Consider the following 24,961-nt stretch of genomic DNA (forward strand, 5'->3'; position numbering starts at 1 on the left):
CAAGATGAAACAGTGCTGGGATGGTGCTTGGATGGGAGGCTGCTTAGGAACCATATTTTTGCCACTCTGAGCTCCTTGGAAAAAGGGTGGGGTAGCAGTGCCCTAACTAGCCAAAGTGAACAGTATTTTGTCTCCCCCCTGATATTACTATTTGTATAACCTATAAACAATCAAACCAAAATGTAATTTGTAGAACAGTCTTATTTTTATTGGTAATCAAAATATTAATAAACTCTAATACACATTCATTACACTATAAAAATCATAACTTTTAACGTCAACTAAAATTCTAGATGCAGATACAAGTCTCTTCTTATGCCTTAAGTCTTAACTGACTCTGGTTCCAGTTTGTTACATGTTATTAAGTAATAACAGTTTTATTCACATACTTAAAGGTACAGCTATCAGTCATACTGATCCATAACACTCGCAAAGATATATGTTGCACTATCAAATTTGGGAAGTTAGAAATGTCAGATTACTATGTAATTAGGCAATCTTAAAATTTTTAAATGTAGTTTCCCCCCCTCTCAAAAAAATCAATTTCTTTTCATTATCCAAAACACTTTTTTCTCTAAATTAAAAGAACAGAGCGTTCCAATCAACAGATCAAAAGAAAGGAGAAAAAATAGAGTGTTTCATTTGAGCCAGGGCCCAATAGAGCCAAAGCTTGGAAGATTACTTTTAAAAAGTAATAAATTACAGTTACAGTTACAAGACCCCAAAAAAGTAGTAATTACAATTACAATTGCTCTGAAAGTAACTGATTGCTTTACTTTTTCTCAAATGTAATCACTATAATTACATTTCAGTTACTTTTTTTAAAAAAGCCTACAAGGTGCTGGCCTTGGCTGCTGCACATCTAAGTAACCTAAAACAACATTAAAAATAAACACACACATACAGAGATAATAGAATAATTATTTTTATCCATAAGATAGCAATGGTAGTCTCTCCATTGGCAAGGGAGGTGGGGAGGGCACCAGAGGCCACTACTCAGATCTTTGCACGTCAAACCAAGTGCAACCTCCCCCCCAAGCCAGCAAGCATAATCTCTCTCACTTCACCACCTCCCGGGCCCTGCCCTGCCACCAGCTAAGGGACACTCACCCAAGCAAACATTTTCCCGAGAAGCAAAAAAGGTAACATACTGCAAATACAGCACAGTAGCCAGAGAGGGTGGTGGAGGCCACTTTGTGTGCCAAGTGCAAACACAGTATTCACACACACACACGTTGACATCATCTTTCATCTCCACAGTTCTTTATCTCCATTCTGCTGCTGCCTCCTTCTTTATCCATGTTCTTGCCCTCCAGCTCCTTTTTCCTCTACTCCATTCTTCACTGCCACCATTCATTTTTAAAAACAATTGTTTTCTCCACTCCACCCCGTCTCACTCTCCACCTCCTCCCTTGTCGCCTCCTACCCACCCACAGAGCATGAGGAAAGAGCGATGCTACACAGAAGCCCAGTTGGAGGCACATGATTTTCATCCACAAATCGGAGGAGCAGAAGACTTCCCCTGCTTCCCCCCCCCAAGTAATGCCCAAAAGTAATGCTGGAAACATTACAATTACTACACTAAAGTAGTAAAATTACTCCTAGTTCTATTGCAATCAAAATGTAAAGGAATTACCCACTTGTTACTCAAAAACGTAATGAATTACAAGTAAGAACATACTTGCAATGCATGGCTCCATCCTGAAAATGTGAATAATCTCTGGTCATGTGCAGAGTACATCACACCAGACTAATCATAATCAGCCTCTTATGTCTAAAGTTAGGGAGAATTTCTTCCAGGTTTGGGGGAGTATGTCAGTCAGTGTGATATCCAGACAGGCATAGAGCCGAAATCATTTATTTTAGAAATTAACTGACAAGCTGATAAAAAAGCAAGAATGAAATAATAGCAACAACATTTTCCTCTATTATGCAGTCAAAAAGTTCTGAACTTAAACAGTGGGAGGGGCTTGTTGGAAGCACATCCACACATCTTTTCCGGAAATACTCTGGAGTTCATATGATTCAGATTAGGGTTGCCAGGTTCATGGCCTGAGACTGATCCTGTATCTTTAGGAGAAAAGAAAGGCAGGCTAGTGCAGGTGTTCTTGCAACATTGTAATGGGAAAAACCACAAGGTGGAATTCTTCCTTCCGCCTGCACAGCTTTTAAAGATACAAAAGGAAGAATTCCACCTTGTGGTTTTTCTCATTACAATGTTGCAAGAGCACCTGCACTTGCCTGACTTTCTCTTCTCCTAAAGATACAGGATCAGTCTCAGGCCAGGAACCTGGCAACCCCACTCATGGTACAGGGACTGTTCTTCAAGGCTTTCAAGCAGCCCTTCCTAATCTCATTTAATGGCTGCTGGATAGCCCTCATAATAACAGATGGAGTGGGAGCCTGCCCAGCTGAGGCTCAAAAGCCACTAGTCCTCCTAATATTCAAATGTCAATCATATGGTCTTTCCACCCAAAGATACACTGGAGGGCCATCTTTGTCATAGCTATACTTTTGGATTAGGATTGGCTGAGTGGTGCAGAGAGGTGATTGGCCAGAGAAAAGGACATTGACAGAAATGCCTCCACAAGCCTTGTAAATTCATGGAAGTATAAACTGTGTGTGGGACAGGAAAGAGTGTGCAGCTTTAAGATTTGGGGGGCAGGGTAAAACATTGCTTGACATATTAATTGGGAAGGCTGTGCTCCAGTAGCCATAGTGAAAGAGCCTCCACTGGTTACAATATCCAACTATTGTTTTATGAAGGCGAGTTACTTCAATCTAATTAAACTGAGGCTCTAACAAACATCCCAATTTAAAAAAAATCACAGTAATGCAGTTTATTAATCAATAGCAAATTTGAGCTAAAATCATTACAACTGAACAAATTTAGTACATTTAAATATAATTTCCTTATTTATTTTATCAAAAAATCAAAGTTACTCATGTGGGATTAATACAACCATTTAACTATTAATAATGGTTTTATCAATTACATGTGGGTAATTTTGATATTTGGATAACAAAATTAATATGAAATTATATTTGAATGTGTGAAATTCATGCTATTATAATGATTTAAAGCTACGCTCTATTGGCAGCAGCCAATCTCATGCACCCAACCTTGTGCCCAGTGTTTGGACACTGGTCACACCACCCTAGTTATGCTACTGAGGGGTAGAATTGTAACGTATTGCATAAATATGCAAATCCTTTGTCATATTTGGTTATTTGCAACATTTGTGTGTCACCCCATGATCAGAATTCTCTAGATGCCTTGAACAGCAGCTTGGTCTGATTCTGAAGAAATTAGCTAAAAAAAGCTTCACAGCAGGGATTTAAGCATGACACTCCACCAATGCCCAGGCATAATTGCTCTGGGTCAAGTAAAACCTACACAAGGGTTCATCTGTTTTGAGAAACTGTAGGACAAGTTGGTATTCAGGTTTAGTTTCTTTCGGTCCCTTTATTTAAGTTCCTTTAAGCTGCTTGATTTGTACTTATAGCCAGACATGGCAGTGCAGCACACATGTATATTAGTTATACTGGAGTGACAAATGCCGTTTAGACCCTTCTACTTGTCCCAGGGATCTGCTGTTAATTATTCTGTGCACTCTGGAGACCAGAGGCCTAAATGTGCTCACATTTGTTCTGCCACCTGTAAATCATGTCAGCAGTGCTGGCATCCACTAGGGTTGTTCATTGGCTCTGGGTGTACCCCAAATAGTGAGGCAAATCAAGGTAATTTGAGTCATGATATATTCTTGATTCAAACTGTATTGTTAACAAAGCGTCTCAAGGTAGAACAGGGCCCCCCTAAGCTTCCAACTCATACTATGGCTTAGGTTTTTCCAAAAAGTTAAATATATAACCTCCTCCCCCACTTTCTTTCCTGAGAAATAAAATCAAGCTGACTGAGAGCTTGAGAGGTGAGGGGATGTAGAGGTGGGAGAATCTTTCTCTTTGATGGATAGGTCTAGCTTTTAATCACAGTGAATTATTTTTCATGACCACTCCAATCAAACTGATTTGGGGGCAGGATGTTGAAGTAAATAAGCAGAGTTGTGGGTCCATGTGGGTTGCCATTCTCCTCTGAGTTTTGGCTTATAGAGGGAGCATGTTTCTCTCCATATTTCCACATCAGTGTGCTATTTTTTAAAATCCTTATGAACATTCATCAGCATTTTGCATGAATTTCTCCTGCTTTACATGTTTGTGGGCAATACTGACTAATAGACACATTTTTTTGCAAAGTAATTTCCCCCAAAATAATGCATTTCTTGCATGTTATCTTCACTAATGCATGTATTGTTATGGACACAACTCAGTAAATGCATTTTTCTACACATTATTTGGCTGGAGAGCTGCTTGCAAAATTTGGAGAAGTATGAATTTCAAAGGGTGGCTGCGTTTCAATTCTTGTATTGTTTCTGAAAGTGCCAATTAGGTAGGTTCATCTTTAAATGTGAACACAAATCAAATTTCTCCCTCATCCTTAGCAACTAAACAGAACTAAACAGAATACCTGAGACAGGAGTTGCACCCACCCTTCCTTCCACACTAGGGATGGGGGAGAAATTCAATTCAGTTTGCATTTAAAGCTGATCAAATCTGCACTTTCTGAAACAATATGAGACCTGAAACACAGCCATACTTCAAAATTTGCACTTAGTCAAATATTGCAATGCAGTTCTCCAACCAATGTTTACAAAAATGCATCATATTAGGAAAAAATGGTTTGCAAAATCATTATCTGGATCGGCCTTGCAGGCCACCCACCTGTCAATCACATAATGTCCTAATGATGTCATGTGCAAAGTTCAATAAAGTCCCAAATTTGAGACTTATTTATTAAATTTATATCCCGCCCTTCCTCCCAGGAGGAGCCCGGGGCAGCAAACAAAAACACTAAAAACACTCTAAAACGTTATAAAAACAGACTTTAAAATACATTAAAACAAAACATCTTTAAAAACGTATTAAAACAAAACAACTTTAAAAAATCTTTTTTAAAAAGCTTTAAAAACATCCTAAAAAGCAATTCCAACACAGATGCAGACTGGGATAAAGTATTTACCCGAGGAGGTACGCCTGGCGCCTACGCTGTTATGCTTTCGGCGCCAGGCTAAAACCTTCCTATTCTCCCAGGCATTTTAATTCATTTGTATGTATTTTAATGTTTTAGCTATCTTAACATTAATGTAGTGCTATTATGTATTTGTATTTTATATCTTGTGATTTTGTTGTTTATTGTTACTATTGTATGTTGTACACCGCCCAGGGAGCCACTGGCTAAGGGCGGTTTATAAATGAAATTAAATAAATAAATAAATAAATAAATAAATTTACTCAAAAGGCTTGTTGAAAGAGGAAAGTCTTCAGTAGGCACCGGAAGGATAACACAGATGGTGCTTGTCTAATATTTAAGGGGAGGAAATTCCAAAGGGTAGGTGCCACTACAGTAAAGTTCCACTTTAGTGCAGAATAGACCTCCTGATAAGATGGTACCTGAGGAGGCCAACACTTGCAGAGCTCAGTGATCAACTGGGTATATAAGGGGTAAGATGATATTTCAGGTATCCTGGTCCCAAGCTGTATAGGGTTTTGTACACCAAATCTGGAACCTTGAACTTAGCCCAGTATCTAATAGGCAGCCAGTGCAATTATTTCAGCAGCTGGGTGACATGTTGCCGATACCTTGCCCCAGTTAGCAGTCTCACCGCCACATTTTGTACCAGCTGAAGCTTCTGGACCAGCCACAAGGGCAGCCCCACATAGAGAGCATTACTGTAATCCAGCCTGAAGGTTACCAGTGCATGGACCACATTGGTCAGTCTATCATGGTCCCAAAACGGCTGCAGCTATCTTAGAAGCCAAAGCTGGTAAAAGGCACTCCTAGCCACTGAGGTTACCTGGGCCTCTAGCAACAAAGATGGATCCAGGAGTACCCCCAGACTACAAACCTGCTCTTTCAGAGGTAGTTCGATCCCATCCAAATCAGGCAACTGACCAATTATCTGAACTTGGGAACTACCAACCCACAGCACCTCCATCTTGCTAGGATTCAGTTGGTTTATTGGCCCTCATCCAGCCCACTACCGAGTCCAGGCAGCGGTCCAGGGCTTGCATGGCCTCTCCCAATTCAGATGTTACAGAGAAATAGAGCTTGGTATCATCAGGGTACTGCTGACACCTTGCCCCAAATCTCCTGATGATGGCTTCCAAAGGACTTTAAAGCACTTTGCAAGGCCCTGCTAAATGGGAGTTTTCCCCCATTGTTACAGTAGGTTTGCATGGAATGCCCTGTTAAAATGTTGCTTTTAGTAGAAGATTCTGATCCACACCCCTTCCTGAGTCAGGGAAGGATAGGCATCAGAATCCTCTGCTACCAAGGAGTTCCCCTGATAAAATGACAGAAAAAACCCTCTTTTTTAACAGGAGATTCTCATGCACACCCCTTCCAGATTCAGGGAAGAGTTGGAATAGAATCCCCTGCTAAAATTATGGAACCCTCTCCTTCTGTTTTAGCAGGGGATTTGAATGCACACCCCTAACCAGGAAAGGATTTGCATGGAATCCCCTGCTAAAATGAAGGCATAGTTTAGCAGGGGTTTCCACACAGGTTTGCATGGAATCCTCTGCTACAACTATGGAGAAAACCCTCCATATTAGCAGCAGGTTGTGATGCAAACCCCTTCCTGAATCAGAGAAGGGTTTGCATGGAATGCAGCCAAACTGGGCAGGATTTAACCCCCACTAATTATTTTAATATTATTTATTGCATTTATATCCTGCCCCCCCTCTCAAACCCCCCTCCTCTAGAGTGGCAAACACATAAACAAAACAATTTTTAAAAGCATTCTGAAAACAGATACAGTTTAAAACATTATTTAATTCATTGACCTCTGAGTTGCCAGGAACAGTCTCCTTCAGCTGTCAAATGCCTGGGTAAACAGGAATGTTTTCAAATTCCTCCTAAAAGTCAATAATGATGAGATAGACAGACCTCATGAAGTGGGGATTAAATCCTGTTCTGTTTGGCTGTGCTCCCCTGTTCCCTGCTGGAGCAGGGGTGCACAGCCAATGTAAGATCGAACCCCATCCTCAGATGGACCCCTAGCAGATTTCTCTGGAATCTTGATATCCCTGATTATTTTTGGTGCTTGTCCCTCTCTCCTACTGCCTGTCAGATGCTGCACTCTTTAGGTCACATGCCCTGTCTCCCCCCCTTCCCCATCTTGGTTCTAGAAGAAAGCATGGACTAACGAAAGATCTCTATTGCTTGTTCTGTTGTAGCACTGCTTCTGATTAGCTCCACAAAATCTTGTAAAATCTCAAAACCCCAAATAGATTCAGGGAAAAATGTGTACATAAAAATCCTCAGACACAATCTACTATTTATTTATTTGCATTCATACTTATGCCATCCTTCAGAGCAGCTAACAATTAAAATCAACAGTTTAAAACCACAATAATCTCACTTAAGAACAGGACATTATACATCTGTGCATATAGAAAGGTGTTCACCTGGTACTAAAAATAACAGATTTGGTGCTAACCTTCCCACAAACAAATCAGAAAGAATACTAATTACACCGTCAATGTCATCTAACCTCCCTGCAAACAAATCAGTATGAATGTTGAATACACAGGCTGTCCGGAAGTGGCCTAAGTTCAATGGGGCTAACTCCCAACCAGGGTTTGTAGGTGTAAGATTGCAGCCTAAAGTAGCCGCATGTACAATCCAACTCAATTTAAGTTGTTTTGCCTCCTGCAGTTTTTTAACTTTACCTGCAGAGGTCTAAGCTATGTGCAAATTTAGATACATTGGAAGGAAATAATTGTTGTAAATTAGTTTTGACTTTTTTCCCTCTTCTAGAATAAGGAACAATTATATACATCATATTAAAGAAAAACCAGCTAAGACTGCAGAAAATAATGAGAGTGTAAAAATAATCGAATAATAAATCTTGTGAAAAAGGAATCAAAAGAACTTCAGCACCATACTTGTATCAATATAAGCAACATAATGAGATCTCTGCAACCACAACTATATAAACAAAAATCGGTACTTGCTATTTATTCAAATACTTTGAAATAGGTTTCACAACTGTTCACGCACAGAAGACAATAATAGTTTAATTACTCAGTAGGACAGCCTCCCAGCCCTCCCCCCCCCTCGCAATACAGTTCTAAATGGAATGAAACCTTGTATTTCTACCTTTAAATGTTTTCGAATGAACTTTTTGGCTAAAATGCTTAAAGGCATCATTCAACAAAGTGGATGGTCTGTAAAAGGTGCATATAACGTGCCTCTTCTGAGCTCACAAGCAAAATGATGCCTTATCTGCCTTGTTGGTTTATTTTACAGTTCAGAAAACAGATAGCGGCGCTGTTAAATTGGTCTCTTAATTGCAAAGTTGCTGTAGCTCTCAGGTGTCAAGGGAAGGAAGAAAAAGCCACAAACAACTCTCGGGGTCCCAAAAGAGAGCAGCTATCCCTTGAGAACACATAAACCAGTTCTCCTCGACGGCGCTGTAGCAATTTTTGTCTTCTCGAGACAAAGGCAGCGGTAACAAGTATGACTTAGAATAGCTCTTGCATGATAAGTAATACAGAATGTAACAAACAACTAGAAACTAACAACGGGATACATCTCTGGCATTCTACAACGTCAAAGATCAGTCTTAAAAATAAATTGAATACTATGCGATGCAAGGTCAAGCATTAAGTGTAAGTCTTAATTTAACACGTGGGAGTCAGTGGAGATGAGCATGCTAGTTCTGCTCCCTGGTCACCGTTCCCGTCACCTTCCAACTCATACACGGAGACGGTCTCCAGTAGGGAAACTTTTGTATCCACGATGGTTCACTCCATGTTTCAGAACCCAGGGAAATCAGGCTTCTAAAACACACAGGGAGCTGCCATGGATACAAAAGGCTCCCCGCCGCAGAACTTTGCCTTCCAGGAGCTGAAAAGTAATGAGAGGGGTTACAGGGGGCGGAGCTAGGGCACTCATCCCCACTGTCCTCCCCCCACATATTTAATCAACACTTAAATGTAAAACCTAAAGAGGGCCATTATGTGTATGTAGAGGGTTATATAGATTCTGGCTATAGCTATAGATTCTGTCTACAAATAAGATCTTGTTAAGATCTTTCTGTTTCGATGGTAATTCTGAACAGAATCTTGAATGACTCCACATTTTATTTACAGATTTTCCTTCTTGTATCCTAATGAATGGACAATTTATTGCTATACTGTTCACAAAGTAGCCCAAATATTATTCACATGATAGTTGCGGGTTTAGATTAATATTTCATCTGAGGTGTTCCTGATGGAAAACAACCCTCTTCTAGTTTGCCTTTCAATCAGAGAACAGCACACCATCAATTTGTTCATTACCTATAAGCCTGAGCTACTAACAAGATTTAATTTGTAGTTTTAAAAGGGTTCTGAATAAGTTTTATACACAGTCCAAGACAGATGGAAAGTTCAGCTGTAAGAGTTTCCTGCCTTGGCCATCATTTACCAGTACAGGGATGGTGAACCTGTGGTCCTCCAAATCTTGTTGGACATCAACTCACATCAGCCCCAGCCAGCATGGCCAATAGTCCTGCATTATTTAGAGGGCCACAGGTTCTTTCATGCACTTCTATACACACCCGAGAGAACCCATTTCCACTAACTCCACTTTGGGATGCTCCCAAGCAAACACAACTGCAATATTCTAAAGGCATGGAGGCATCTCCCCTATCATACCTCCTCCTTCCTCACTGTGACTTTATGCCTGAGACTAAGTGCTTGTCCACATTTGAGCATTATTCAGCTGTTAATCCACTTCCCCCCATTCAGATTAGACTGGAGTAGTCCACACCCACAAGGATTTGAATTAGTGTATGGGGAGCAATTTTGGTCTTTCCAGTTTATACCAGTAGGCATTCCCTTCTGTGCTTGTCCCACATTCTAATTTGTTGATTTTATTATGCCATTTAAGTACTGACAGGGAATGTGTGTAGATAGCTGCCTGAGCACTTTTTTTTTAATGTGCAAAAGTACACAGTCTGGCGATTGCAAATTCTCAGCATAATTTTTTTAATGTGGTTTGCTTCTGCAGTTTCTGGTATTATGCAAATCTGAGGGATCAAAAGGGGGGGAAAGGTACTGTATATAGGGCAATGCTTTCAGGAGTGCACTGGAAATAGTTACTAGCAAGGCTGGAACAGAAATTAAAGCAATTGCAAATTCTCAGCAAACATTTTCCAGATTAACCTTGCTGCAACAATATCTGGTGTAGAAATTTTTAATTTGGTTTGCTGGTGCAGTTTTCTGGTTTTGTGCATAAAGAGATCCACTCACCCCAAAACAAATTGTCTGCAACCCCAAGTGGAGCAGTTTGGAGCCCAATTTCCCCCAACATATCAGGTTATCCCTGTATCAGGTAAACCCAGATTTACTGGGGAAAAGCATCCAGACTACTGTTGTTTGAGGGTAGTGTGATGCGGACTACACAAACAAAATGAGAATGTAAACAGCAGCAAACATACATTAAACTCTGATGTGGACAAGTCCTAACATACATGTTATATGTGGTAACAATATGGAAGTTGGAGTGGGCGTGGGCAAGTATTTATTTATTTATTTATTTCAAGTGTATAAAGAATCTACTGACAGTCGTGCATCTGGGCATCAATTAATTATTTAAAATTCATTGAATAGGATCATATTTTGAATTAGAGCAAAGCCAGAAGAGACAACAGCATTTGCTTCATCCCTTTACTCACTCTCATCTTATCTGAGGGTTGATAAGCCCTTTGTTTCTGAATCAGTTGGAAAGAAAATAGTCCAGACACAATCTATTAAAGTATGTGTGTGTGGGGATATCCTCGGGACTAGCAGCTTGCTAAGGGTCAAATCAGTAGCTCCTGGGGCAGTAGTGGATGTCATGGTGGGACTATGCCACTCACCTGACCTCTCACCGGCTGAGTTGCTGCTGCATACTAGCATGGGGAGTAGGAGGGATGAGGAGGTGGCAAGGTTGGTGTGATACAAATGTGTCGGATGACCATCCCATTTGCACCAAAACACAGCAGGGACTACCAGAGGGAGGACAGGTGATGTATTTAAATATGTGTTTTCTGACAAAATACATATTAAGTATTTTTTTCCAAACACAGATTAATGCGGAAACAAGGAAGAACCGACATATGCATAAGTACATGCAAAACTGACGGGGAGCAGAATAGACTAATCCAGCCATCCCTACTTGAGGGTAGTCCTGCTCTGAAAGGAACTGAAGTTGTTATGAAGGGTCACATGGTACACTCATCCCCAGTGTTCTGTGTCATATTGCATTGCAACTAAGATCAGTTTACATTTGGCAGTACCTTTATACTGAATTACAAATCACATTATACCTTGTCGTCCATCCCTTTCTAAATCACCTAACTAGAAAACCCTATGCAGGTGGTGGTGGTTGTTATGTGCCTTCAAATTGATTACGACTTATGGCCACCTTATGAATCAGTGACCTCCAATAGCATCTGTTATAAAGCACCCTGTTCAGATCTTGTAAGTTCAGGTCTGTGGCTTCCTTTATGGAACCAATCCATCTCGTTTGATCTTTTTCTACGCCCTTTTGTTGTTTTCCAGCATTATTGTCTTTTCTAGTGAATCATGTCTTCTCATGATGTGTCCAAAGTATGATAACCTCAGTTTAATCATTTTAGCTTCTAGTGATAGTTATGGTTTAATTTGTTCTGACACCCAATTACTTGTATTTTTCACAGTCCATGGTATGCGAAAAGCTCTCCTCCAACACCACATTTCAAATGAGTTTATTTTTCTCTTATCTGCTCTTTTCACTGTCCAACTTTCACATCCATACAGAGAGATCGGGAATACCATGGTCTGAATGATCCTGGCTTTAGTGTTCAGTGATACATATTTGCATTTGAGGACCTTTCCTAGTTCTCTCACCGCTGTCCTCCCCAGTCCTAGCCTTCTTCTGATTTCTTGACTATTGTCTCCGTTTTGGTTAGTGACTGTGCCAAGGTATTGATAATCCTTGACAGGTTCAATGTCATTGTCAGCTTTAAAGTTACATAAATCTTCTGTTGTCATTACTTGAATCTCTTGACATTCAGTTGTAATCCTGCTTTTGTGCTTTCTTCTTTAACTTTCAAAAACATTCATTTCAAATCATTACTGGTTTCTGCTAGTAGTATGGTATTGTCTGCATATCTTAACTTACTGATATTTCTTCCTCCAATTTTCACACCTCCATCTTGGTCCAATCTTGCTTTCCATATGATATGTTCTGCATTCAGATTAAACAAATTGGATGATAAAATACATCCCTGCCTCACACCCTTTCCGATGGGAACCAATTGGTTTCTCCATATTCTGTCCTTGCAGTAGCCTCTTATCCAGAGTATAGGTTATGCATCAGGACAATCAGATGCTGTGGCACTCCCATTTCTTTTAAAGCATTCCATAGTTTTTCATGATCTACACAATCAAAGGCTCTGCTGTAAATTATTAAGCACAGGGTGATTTCCTTCTGAAATTCCTTAGTCCGTTCCATTATCCAACATATGTTTGCGATATGATCTCTGGTACCTCTTCCTTTTCTAAATCTAGCTTGGATATCTGGCATTTCTTGCTCCATATATGGTAAGAGCCTTTGCTGTAAAATCCTGAGAATTACTTTACTTGCATGGGATATTAAGGCAATAGTTTGATAAATACTGCATTCCCTGGGATTCCCTTTCTTTGGAATTGGGATGTATATTGAACGCTTCCAGTCTGTAGGCCATTGTTTTATTTTCCATATTTGTAGACAAATTTTTGTCAAAATTTGGACAGATTCTGTCTCAGTAACTTGTAGCAACACTATTGGTATGCCATCTATTCTTGGTGATTTGTTTCTTCCAAGTATTTTAAGAGCAGCTTTCAGCTCACATTCTAAAATTTCTGGTTCTTCATCACATGGTTCTTCCATGAATGAATCTGTCATTCTTGCATCTCTTTTATAGAGTTCTTCAGTGTATTGTTTCCATCTTCCTTTTATTTCATCTTGGTCAGTCAGTGTGTTCATCTGTTGATTCAACATCCCTACTCTTGGTTTGAATTTCCCTTTAATTTCTCTAATCTTTTGGAATAGGGCTCTTGTTCTACTTTTTTTGTTGTCCTCTTTTATTTCTATACAATAACTATTGTAATAGTTCTCTTTGTCCCTACATACTAGTTGCTGTATTATTGCATTTAGGGTTCTGACCATGTTTCTATCTCCTTTTGCTTTCCTTTTTCTTTAACCATTTAAAGAGTTTCTTCAGTCATCCTTTGAGGTCTTTCTCTCTTTTTTACTAGACGTATGGTCTTTTTGCATTTTTACCTGATAATGTCTCTGACTTCAATCCAAGAGTCCTTGGTTTTCGCCAGACCTCCTCTCCACGAGACCAAGTTTGTTGATTGTATGTACTGGAGGTTGGGACCAAAGGGCAGTTTAGGAATTCTGCTGATGTACCGCCCACCCCGCTGCACGGCAGACTCCCTGGCCGAGGTGCTCGAGGTGGTCGCGGCTGTACGGTTGTTTACCCCGAACTTATTGGTTTTGGGGGATTTCAACGTGCATGCTGAGGCCATTCTCACTGGAGCCCCTCAGGATTTCATTGAAACCATGACTTCATGGGAACTGCACCTAAGTAATATGGGTCCCACCCATGTAGCCGGCCATACCATTGACCTTGTATTTGTCGCGGGAGAGAAGGAAAGTGATCTGAAGATGGGGACTGTTTCTTCTAGCCCTGTGTCATGGTCAGATCACTACCTGGTGAAATTGGATCTCTCTGTGCTGCACACCCTCCGCAGGGGACAAGGACCTATTAGGATGGTCCGCCCCAGACGCATGATGGAGCCTATTGGATTCCTAAATGCGCTGGGTGATCTGGAGCTAACTGAAGGCCACCCGGTCGAAGCCCTGGTGATGGAGTGGAATAGGGAGATCACTAGGGCAATAGACCGGGTGGCACCGAAACGTCCTCTTCTCCTGAATAGAACTCAGACTGCACCCTGGTATACACCATGGTTACGCAGTCTGAGGCAGGAAGTGAGACGACTAGAGCGCCGACGGCGGAAATCGTGCACTGAAGGTGATCGCACCCTGGTTAGAGCGGCAATAGCGGCCTACCAGCGGGCAACAAAGGCAGCAAAGAGGCAATTCTTTGCTGCCTCTATTGCGTCGGCAGAGTGCTGTCCCAGGAGGTTGTTCCAAGTGGTCCGAAGTCTGGTCTGTCCAGTAGCGCAGGAACCTATGGAACAATCAAAAGCCTCCTGTGACACATTTGTTAAACACTTTGCCGATAAAATCGAGCACCTAAAGGACAAGATTCCGTACGTCGTGGTTACAAGTAGGGGTCCAGAGGCGGCCAGTTGCAATCCGGTCTGCTGGGATCGGTTTCAGCCTCTTCTCTCTGATGAAGTGGACAAGGTGCTCTCTACTGTAAAACCAACCACTTGCTTACTTGATCCTTGCCCTTCATGGCTCGTTATGAGCTGTAAAGAGAAACTGGTCAATGGGATCAAGGCAATGGTAAATACATCCTTGGAGGAGGGTGTAATGCCATTGCCCCTCAAGGAGGCAGTGATAAGACCTATTCTGAAAAAGCCCTCCTTGGATCCCCAAGATTTAAACAACTTTCGCCCAGTCTCCAATTTACCATTCTTGGGCAAGGTAATTGAGCGTGTGGTGGCAAAGCAGCTACAGACACACTTGGAGGAAGCAGATTATTTAGATCCTTTCCAGTCGGGCTTCAGGACTGGACACGGAACTGAAACAGCCTTGGTCGCTCTGGTGGATGATATGAGGAGAGCGTTGGATAGGGGAGAACATACCTTCCTCGTCCTCCTGGACCTCTCAGCGGCTTTCGATACCGTCGACCACGGTATCCTGTTGAGTCGCCTGGAGGGACTGGGAATAGGAGGCACTGTTTTACAGGGTTCCGTTCCTATCTCTCCGGTAGATATCAACGGGTAGTGTTGGGGGATGAGGTTTCAGACCCTTGGCCCCTCAACTGTGGTGTGCCACAGGGTTCTATCCTCTCTCCCATGCTATTTAACATTTATATGAAACCGCTGGGGGCCATCATCAGGAGTTTTGGGCTGCAGTGTCACCAATATGCGGATGACATGCAGCTCTATCTCTCATTTAAATCTTCACCAGAGTTGGCTGTGGATACCTTGTCCAAGTGCCTGGAGTCCGTAAGTGGATGGATGGGAGAGAACAGGCTGAAGCTGAACCCCGAAAAGACTAAGGTATTACTAGTGGGGGACAAGGGAAGGTTGGGTGATTTTGACCTGATACTTAATGGGGTGAGTTTGCCCCTGAAGGACCAGGTCCGCAGTCTCGGGGTCATCTTGGACTCCCAGCTGTCTATGGAGGCTCAGGTTTCTGCAGTGAGCCGGGCAGCTTGGTACCAACTTCATCTAGTACAGAGGCTGCGACCCTATCTTCCTATACATCTGCTCCCACGAGTGATACATGCCCTGATCTCCTCTCGATTAGACTACTGTAATGCACTCTACGTGGGGTTACCCTTGAAGACGGTCCGGAAACTCCAGCTGGTACAAAACGCGGCGGCACGCTTAATAAAGCAGACCCGCCGCCGCGATCAGTGTTGATTGAATTACACTGGTTGCCAGTTGTATACCGGGCCCAATTCAAGGTGTTGGTTTTAACCTTTAAAACTCTATACGGTTCCGGCCCAGTTTATCTGAAGGAGCGCCTCCAGTATCACCAAATATGCCGCCAAACAAGATCAGCCTCACAGGACCTTCTCTCGGTCCCACCGACTAAGACAGCTAGGTTGGTGCGGACCAGGGAGAGGGCTTTTTCAATCGTGGCCCCCACCCTCTGGAACTTACTTCCCTTTGACCTTCGGCATGCCCCCTCCCTGTTGACTTTTCGCCGAGCCTTGAAGACCTGGCTCTTCAGGCAGGCCTATGGGATCTCTGGGGTGGGTTAGGTTTTACACTGTATTAATGTAAGATGGTCTTCAGATGAGATGTTATGATATTAATAATGTGATGATTATGTATATGAGCAGATTGTATTTTATATTGTATTTTATATTGTACGTCGCCCAGAGTGTCCGTTCAGTCGGACAGATGGGCGTCTGCTAAATAAAATTTTATTATTTATTATTATTATTATTATGGTTCTCTGTCAACTAAGTTTAAAGCCTCAAACCTGTTCCTTATTTGATCTTTATATCCTCCTGGGATGTTATTTAAATTGTGTTTTGGCATTGTGATTGCTTTGTTCTTCTTCTTTAGCTTTACTCTGATTTTCAATATTACCAGTTCATGATCTGTGCCGTAGTCTGCTCCTGGTCTTGTTTTAGCAGAAAGTATGGAACTTCTCCATCTTCTGCTACCAATTATATAATCAATTTGATTCCTATATTGACCATTTGGTGATGTCCACGTGTACAGTCGTCTTTTCGGTTGCTCAAAAAATGTGTTTGCAAGAAACAAATTACTGGCTTCACAGAATTCAGTAAGTCTCTCTCCTGCTTCATTTCTGTCTCCTAGGCCCCATTTCCCCACAATTTCTAGTTCTCCTCTGTTCCCTTCTTTTGCATTCCAGTCCCCCATGATTATCAGCACTTCTTGTTTTGGTGTGTGACACAGAATTTCTTCCTGTACTTCTGTGTAAAATCTCTCCAATTCCTCTTCTTCTGTGTTTGCTGTTGGAGCATAGACTTGGATGATGGTTATATTAATAGATTTCCCGTTACATCTAATTGATATCACTCGCTCATATCTTGCATTATAGTTCCTAATTGCTTTTGCTACATCACTTCTCCCTATCAAAGCAACCCTGTTTCTTTATTTCTCGTTTCCTCTATAAAATATTTTGTCTTTACCTGATAGAAAATGTCCCATTCCCGTCCATTCCGGTCCATTTTAATTCACTCACACCAAGTATTGTAATATTTGTGTGTTCCATTTCTTGCTTTACGATTTCTAACTTTCCCTCGATCATGCTTCTCACAGTCCATGCTCCTATTGTGTACATTGTACAACTCCGGACTCTCCTTTAGCATCTGTGAACATCAGCCTCTGGGCTTCCTTTCGGCTTTGACCCAGCATCATTAGTCACGGTGCTACTCGTACTTGTCCTTTGTTCTTCCCCAGTAGCTCACTGAGTGCCTTCTGATCTGGGGTTCTCATCTTCCAGCACTATCTCATGTTGCAGTTTAGATACTCTGTTCATAGGGTTTTTGTGGTAAGAGGTATTCAGAGGTGGTTTACCATTGCCTTCCTCTGAGTTTGGATGCATCTTAGTCTGGTGTTTCAGCTTTGACCATTCCACCTTGGGTGCCCCTGCTAGGAGTCTAGCCTCTTGGTCTAGACTCCTGATGGCATTGCTCTCAGCTTCTTCAACACTCTCAAACCCCGTCACCATGTCAAGGTGTGCATCCTAGAGGAAGCCTATGCAGGTAGGCATACTGATATACCATACGCATCATAACTTTTTTATTTATGAACCTGGAACTGTCACACAGGAGACATGACTGATACACACACACACATAGTCAGAAGATGAAATAGTAGATACACCAATAGCATTGTAATAACAATGAATGGCTTGTAGTGCTTCCCAATCATTAGATATATTTGCTCATATATATTATAGCTTCCTTTATTCTCCTTTAGGCATATAGCCATATCATCTGAAGCAGATTATGACACCTTTCACATCTTTTATGATCGACCCATAAATCTTTTGCCTCCTTCTGGGATCAAGTTAAGTACCTGCTTGACGATTATAATTAATCTTCAGGCTGCCATAATATTGCTGTCCCTGCTCATGAGTAGAACAGTTGCCAACAGGAATTGGAAGAGCCAAGAAGACAAAACTGTAAATATTAGCAATTCTTAGGTAGGCTGAAGGGCAACAGTGGTCCATCTGTGCAAGGCAAAAGGGATTTCTGTGTCATTATTCACTTGGATTTTTGCAATAAACAGCTGTGGATATGACTGAGCAAAGCCTCTGCCACAATTTATATGAAGAAACATAAACATAAAAACATTACCCCTTTCTTGTGTATTACCATCAACACAACAGAAATTAATACATTCCACACACACCCTTTAAGTATTTTGGTGAAGGATCCCATTCTCTCCTTTTTTAAAACCTTGTGTAGTAAAGTAGCTATGAGCAGAGAAATCCTCAGTTCAAATCTCACATCTTCCATGGACTCACAGTTTCATCTTCAAACACTCTCTTGTAGTGTGGGAAGTAATGACCAAATTATTAGGCCAAGGATTAACACAAATAATACTGTTGCAAGGATTACTGAGACTACACATATGAAGTGCTATGAACCCTCCCAGATGCTATAAAAATGAAGCATTTATTATTTTGTATTGCATATGCCATGAACCTTCCCATTGTTACTCAAATGTAAGTCTTACTAACTTCAGTACAAGTTGTGCACAGTTTGCACAGGATGGCCATTATGATTATTAATGGACTGCATTTTGTAGGAACATAGGAAGATGACTTGTGGGGTATGGGTTCTTTGGGACCAAAATGCAAAGTATGACATAAAGCAAATAAATAATGGGCAGCATCAAACTAATTCATTCTATTTGTGCAAGGATTTAAGCAATTAAATTTCTCCCCTCTTCCCCTGCCCCCCCTAAATCTGGGGATACTATTAACTCTTGAGAGCAGATTTGGAGAGGGCATGGGGCATGCACTGGGAGAATTTGGGAGACTTCCATTGTGCAAGCTTAAATCCTTGCACTGATGGAATGATCACTTAATGCTACACTGCATACAGCTAGGGATATGGTTTGCAGTTTGGTACCAGTTTGGTTGTAATTTTGATGAACTGGCAGCTTGAACTGGTGGCTGGTCATAGTCTGTTATAGTTTGTGCTTCTGCTTTTCCCATTTTGTCCTTTTCCATTACCGAAAAATAATAAAATTGTTTTCATTTTTCCTAACGATGGCCTGATTTTTTTTAATGCAGAAGTAAATGAGCCAGGTAATTGTCAATCAAATAGGCATCTTGTGTCAGGGTTATTGTCTTTCCAAAGAGAGATGACAAATGTTCCCCTCCATGCAATTAGATGAGGCTTGTGCAGTTAATTTTTTTCCAGCTTAGCTCTGTGTTATAATTTTGAAAGTTGAAAGCTGAATTTATCTTCAAGCTTTGAGTGCTGCTGTCTGCTGAGTTCTTGACATTACAGTTAACCTGTCTGACCAATAATTAACCAGTTTATTTTGCTTCTTCCTCACTACCATGCCTTGGTCAGTTTTTCAGTGTGCTGAATCAAACAATGAATGTTAATGGCTACCAATGACACAGAAGTTAAATATATATTTCATCAGTTCAGATAGGTCATCAATACCAATGTTACTATATTCGCTGCTGGGTTTTTTTAAAATCTGGTATCAGGAAAAGCCGCAGATGCTTGTAGCAAACAAGATCACTCCACAAAGATAGTGAATGTGCAAACTGTGGAGTAGTCTGATGTACAGTTCACCTTTATCAAATTTCTCATCCCTTAATACAATCCAAAATATACAAGCATCTAGCCCAGAATTATCCATTCAATGCTAACTGGCAGTGGCTCTCCAAGGTTATAGACACAGATCTTTCCCAGCTGTGCCTGGAGTGCTAGGAATTAAGCCTGGAACCATCTGCATGCAAAGCATTTGCTCCACCACTAAGCTATGGTACTTCCCCCAATAAAAGCAACAAAAGAAAGCGGCTAGCTTCTAAAACTGGAAATGTGAGGGGGAGAAACCAGGATGCTAGAAAAATACGTTTTATTCATAATCCAAACCCAATGCATTCATCCTTGTATATTTAGGCTTTCATCAGGGGAGTTTGTATTGGTGAAAGCAGTTTTGCTCATTGGAAGATATTGTACATCAGCCTTTACTCCCCTGATGAAAGCCTAAATATACAAGGATGAAACATGTCGGGTTTGGATTACGAATAAAACATATTTTTCTAGCATCCTGGTTTCTCCCCCTCACTCTTCCCCCAATAAAGCCAAATGTGAAAGGCCAAAGCATTTGGAAAGCCTCCTTCACACTCTAATTGAGTTCAGCAGTGAGTACTAACTCCAGGCTCAAGTTTCCAGAGACACCTATGCTGCCAAAGTGATAAATGAAGCCATAATGATTTCGATGGGGAAAAACAGCTATCACAGATTAAAATATCTTTGCAAATGCAGTATGTATCAATAGCGACAATTGATTGCATATAGAGTGACAGGGCCAGCTCTCTAGGTCTGTGGATCACCTTACCTTTGAAAAAGATGCTTGTTTTATTTTCATTAAAACAAACAAACAAACAAAAAAGACATTTGCAAACTGGGATTTTTCACAAGAGTGTATTTTTCAGCACAAGGTTTTTGCCCACAAGGTGAAATTTGTGCCTACTGTGAAAAATTGATTCCCTGAAGTACAAGCCTGTCCTGCAATTTTATTTTTATTGTTTTATTATATTTGTTACTTTCTTTTGTAAGATTGCATGCTTTCTTGAATAGAGCTTGACCACAGAGAAGAGGCATCAGTAATGCTTGAAGAAGAGGGCTGCAGAACACCTATTTTTTTCTGTACGGGTGTCAGCAAAGTTCTGTACCAAACTACAGTCTCCTTTTTGAGGGATTTTAAAAACTGATTTGATGGTTCAGCAAGGAGAACTTGAATAGAGCTCAGAAACATACAGGCGGCCAATGCACTGCAAGCGGGCCAGAATTGGTTTTATATATTTGAATTGTCTGGTCCCCATTACCAATCTGGCTCCTGCATTTTGCACAAGCTGTAGTTTCTGAACCCTCTTCAAAGGCAAACTTCAAACTTAGGTCCATTAATTTAAGTAACTTTACTCTGAGATGTAACCCATGATTCTCTTTAGTGCAGGGGCGGGGTGGCCAACTTTCTTTGATTCAAGGGCCACATTCACCCTTGGCACACCCTTTGGGGGTTACATACCAGTGGTGGATGTGGCCATCCCACACTGTCATGCACACACGCATCCATGCAGATCAGCTGAGGAGCCCCCTTTCTACTCACCCTTATTGCCCCCTTTCTACTCACCAAAGGATTATGGGTCTGGTGATTGGGGAAAGGCAATTTGCACCCACATCAGGGTGCTGGGCTCTACCCACCCCAGGAGTGTATCTGCTTTCTTTTTATTCTTCTCCAAAATTGGTGGGGTCTTGAGAGACAAAAAAAATTGTTTGAGAGGCCAGGTCAGCCCCTCCCCCAAATTGGGAGTTAGCCACCCCTGGTTTAGTGGAACATAAATGTTTTTTTTTTTTTTTACAATAATTTTTATTCAAATTTTCATAAAACATAGAAAACAAAATCATAAAACATTCGAAGACAAAAAACAAAACAAAACAAAATTGATTAAACAAAAAAAATAAAATGTTGACTTCCCATTTGTCACATATCAAATCAGTTATAGGTCTACAATATATAACAATCCTGTCTCTTAAATCATATTATAAAATCACTTTCCTCCAGTAGTTATCTTAATTAATCATCAAATCTCATAAACATTACTTTATTCTTTCCACAAAAAGTCAAAGAGAGGTTTCAATTCTTTAAGAAATATATCTATCAATTTTTCTCCAAATAAACATGTCGATTAATCCATCTCGTTAATAATTATAATAATCTTATTGTCATAACCATAGTCCAAATAAACATTTTGATTAATCCATCTCATCAGAATCTGTTAGGTCCAATAATTTCAATAGCCATTATTCCATTATCCCTATTAGTTCCATCTTCCATCTTCAATAGTCCTGTTAAGTCCAGTAATTTCAGTGTCCAATCTTCCATTATCAGTATTCCATAATAATCTTGCTGTTGTAGCCATAGTCATATAATAAGAGTCTGATGGGAATTTCCTCTATCCCAAATATTTTCTTGCCATCCATTCTGAATAAGTTGCTGAAATACTGTTGTAAAGTCATATCTGTGTTCTTCTTTTTTACAAAATGCACTGGCTCATCTCTTAAGAGTTTTTCCATTGTCACATGGCTGCAGTTAATTCCATAGATTTTCTCTATATCAAGCTCCATCACATCATTCCAGTCCAGAAGATTATCCAAGCCATTGATAACTTTATCTCTAATATCTTCATTAATTTCTTCAGAGATAACGTTAAATTCCAAACAGTAGATTTTATTTCTAAAATCCATAAACTCCAGATCTTTTTCCAATTCCACATTTGTTCCAATCTCCAGGGCTTGTATCTTCCCTTTATTTTTTCTTTTCTCATCTCTGATCTCATTCTCCTCTCTCACAGGATCCCCTATTTCTTTAAACTCCTGCGTCATTTTGCTCAGTTCAATTTTCAGCTCCTTACTACCCTGTCGCAGGGTTTGTTTCGTTATCTCAATCTCATCCATTATTTTCTGAAACATAGTTACTTCCAGATTGGAACATAAATGTTTTAAATAAGTAGATAACTACAAGAATCATCATAGTTAAAGCCACCTCAGTGCAGCTTTGAATTTGTAACATTTAAAAAAATTGTACATTCAGAAAAATATAAATGAATTAATATATGGTGTTGGTTTCTTCTTCTTCTGTGAGGAATGGCAGCCCTGTTTGCTATGGTCATTTGCAACACAATCCTATACATGTCTACTCAGAAGAAAAGCCCCATTGACTCCAGTAGGACATATTCCCAGGGAAGTGGGCATAGGGATGCAGCACATTGTAAAACTCCCTTATAAAACTGAGGCAAAGCAACATCTGTCACAAGAAGACAACTTAATACATACAGGAAGCTTAAAGGTTCCCTGAGGAAGTTTGCATTTCCTTGTCAACTGAAACTACTTCTGCCCTAGGAAGTTCATAACAAAGCTGAAGCTACTAAAGCAAAACAGTTTTCTAGGGTACATTCTGAATTAAACAGCCGCAAAGTTTATATACACCTGAGATAAATTGTACATGAGACGTTTTTAGGGCAGGCACATGTTTGTCTCTCACAGCATGACTTCTGCACAGAGACTGTGCTGCCTCCCACTCTCAAAACAAAGGGGGGAGAAGGAGAGAGAGCAATGGGAGCGAGTGAAATGTTTAAATTAAATATGTTCCTTCTGGGAAGTGTATGCCTGCTTGAAAATTTAATGTAAACATTATATCCTTTACCTCTGGAATAAATATATTTATCTTTGTTGATGGGATCTAAGACTGTGTCTTGAACAATTGTGTGTGTGTGTGTGTGTTCACTGCAGGACATAGTAGCCAAACACTGTTCTGTGGAAGGATCAACTAGCTGCACCCAGGAATGTAACGATTGCCCCATATTTGTTGAAGGGGGGGATGTATTAAAATGAGGCACAATCAATGTTGATTTGGGGGCAATGTTGTGCCTTACATTGCAGCCTGCCAAGACAGTCCAAACATCTAGACGGAGGCCTTGCTGTGGTCTTGGGTCTTGACATCTTGAGCTTGAAACTACCTGGTAGTTTTTTTACCTGGTAGAGCCTTTTTGCCTCTGTTTGATTCACAAACCTCCAAATATTTGCTGGCAGAGGGTGGATATCCATATAAGTTTCTAAGCTCATATAAAAGCTAAATTTCACAGCACTCTACTAAACTAGCAGACCTTAAGGGACCTCTTGATGAGAAAGAAAGAACAAATCAGGATTATGTAAGTGTCCCTTTACTGAGTTTCTAACTTTTAAAACTTTATCATGCTTGTTTGGTAAAAAAAAAAAAGTTTATTCAGAATGCCCTTCAAATGCATCCTGTCTGCTGCCACAGGTATATGCTTTTGTTTTGCTCAGTTCTTATGTAGCATGTCCAGACATGCTAATCTGCCGCAGCAAAAAAAAAATTAATTTAGCATGGCATGGCTTTCATGGATTAGAGTCCACATATCAGTAGATATGAAGGGGGTTCTGTATAAAACAACAGGGGATGAAAAAGGAAAGCAGAACACCAGTGGCAATTAATGTGATGAAGTACTATCAGCTCCAATCCCCAAAAGAGGGACTGACTGTTAAACTGCTCTGGCCACTGGAGCTCTGTCAGGGGAATAGGAGTCTCCTAACAACTCTCAGCACCCTGCACAAACGACACTTCCCAGGTTTCTTTGGGGGAAGCCATGACTGTCTAAAGTGAAATAAAAGTCTGGTGTAGGTATGGCCACCTGATTAGCCAAGCCAAACAGCTATGAGTCTGGCTTCTAGAACATTGATGGTTCTTACTGAGCATGCCTGGACTTATCATTGACTTCAATGTTAAATTGCTTAAATTAATAAAAAAAACCAGCCATGCATTTTTTAACTTAAACTGCAGAAGATGAAGGTCAGAGTATGGGGCAAGGTCAATAAAAGGATTACAGGTACTCTATCAACATGGCTGATTTTTAATTAATTTCAACAAATTATGAGAACTCTGACAGAAAAAAGTCCAACAGGGGATACAAATCCTATCCCATGTGAGCTCTGAATCATTCTGGCTCCAGAAATCAAAGATACTGGAAGTCAATTGTCTGATATAATCAAAATCTACTTAAGTTTAAGGTCACATCAAGTAGACAATAACTTACTGTCTTCTGAAGAGATTATTCTAGCTGTTTTTGCAAAAGCTATTATCCTTCCTAGAGATGTGAAACAACTGACAGAAAAACTGGCTGAAAAAGGGAGCTTCCTTGCACTTCCTGTATTCTTGCTTATGATTATCAAGCAAGGCCACTTTAAAATATATTATCTCTTGTCACCATCTTGTAAACACTGGTTGGCTCACTGCATCGCAAAATTCAGATAAGTGCACATTTTGAAGGTTAGCTATGTTTCAATTCTCATATTGTTTTGGAAAGTGCAAATTTTATAGAATCGGCTTGAAATGCAAATTGAATCAACATTCTTGCCCATTCCTAATTGGCGCATATATATACATA

This window comes from Rhineura floridana, chromosome 2 (genome assembly GCF_030035675.1).
Source record: "Rhineura floridana isolate rRhiFlo1 chromosome 2, rRhiFlo1.hap2, whole genome shotgun sequence".
In the NCBI taxonomy this organism is placed as follows: domain Eukaryota; kingdom Metazoa; phylum Chordata; class Lepidosauria; order Squamata; family Rhineuridae; genus Rhineura; species Rhineura floridana.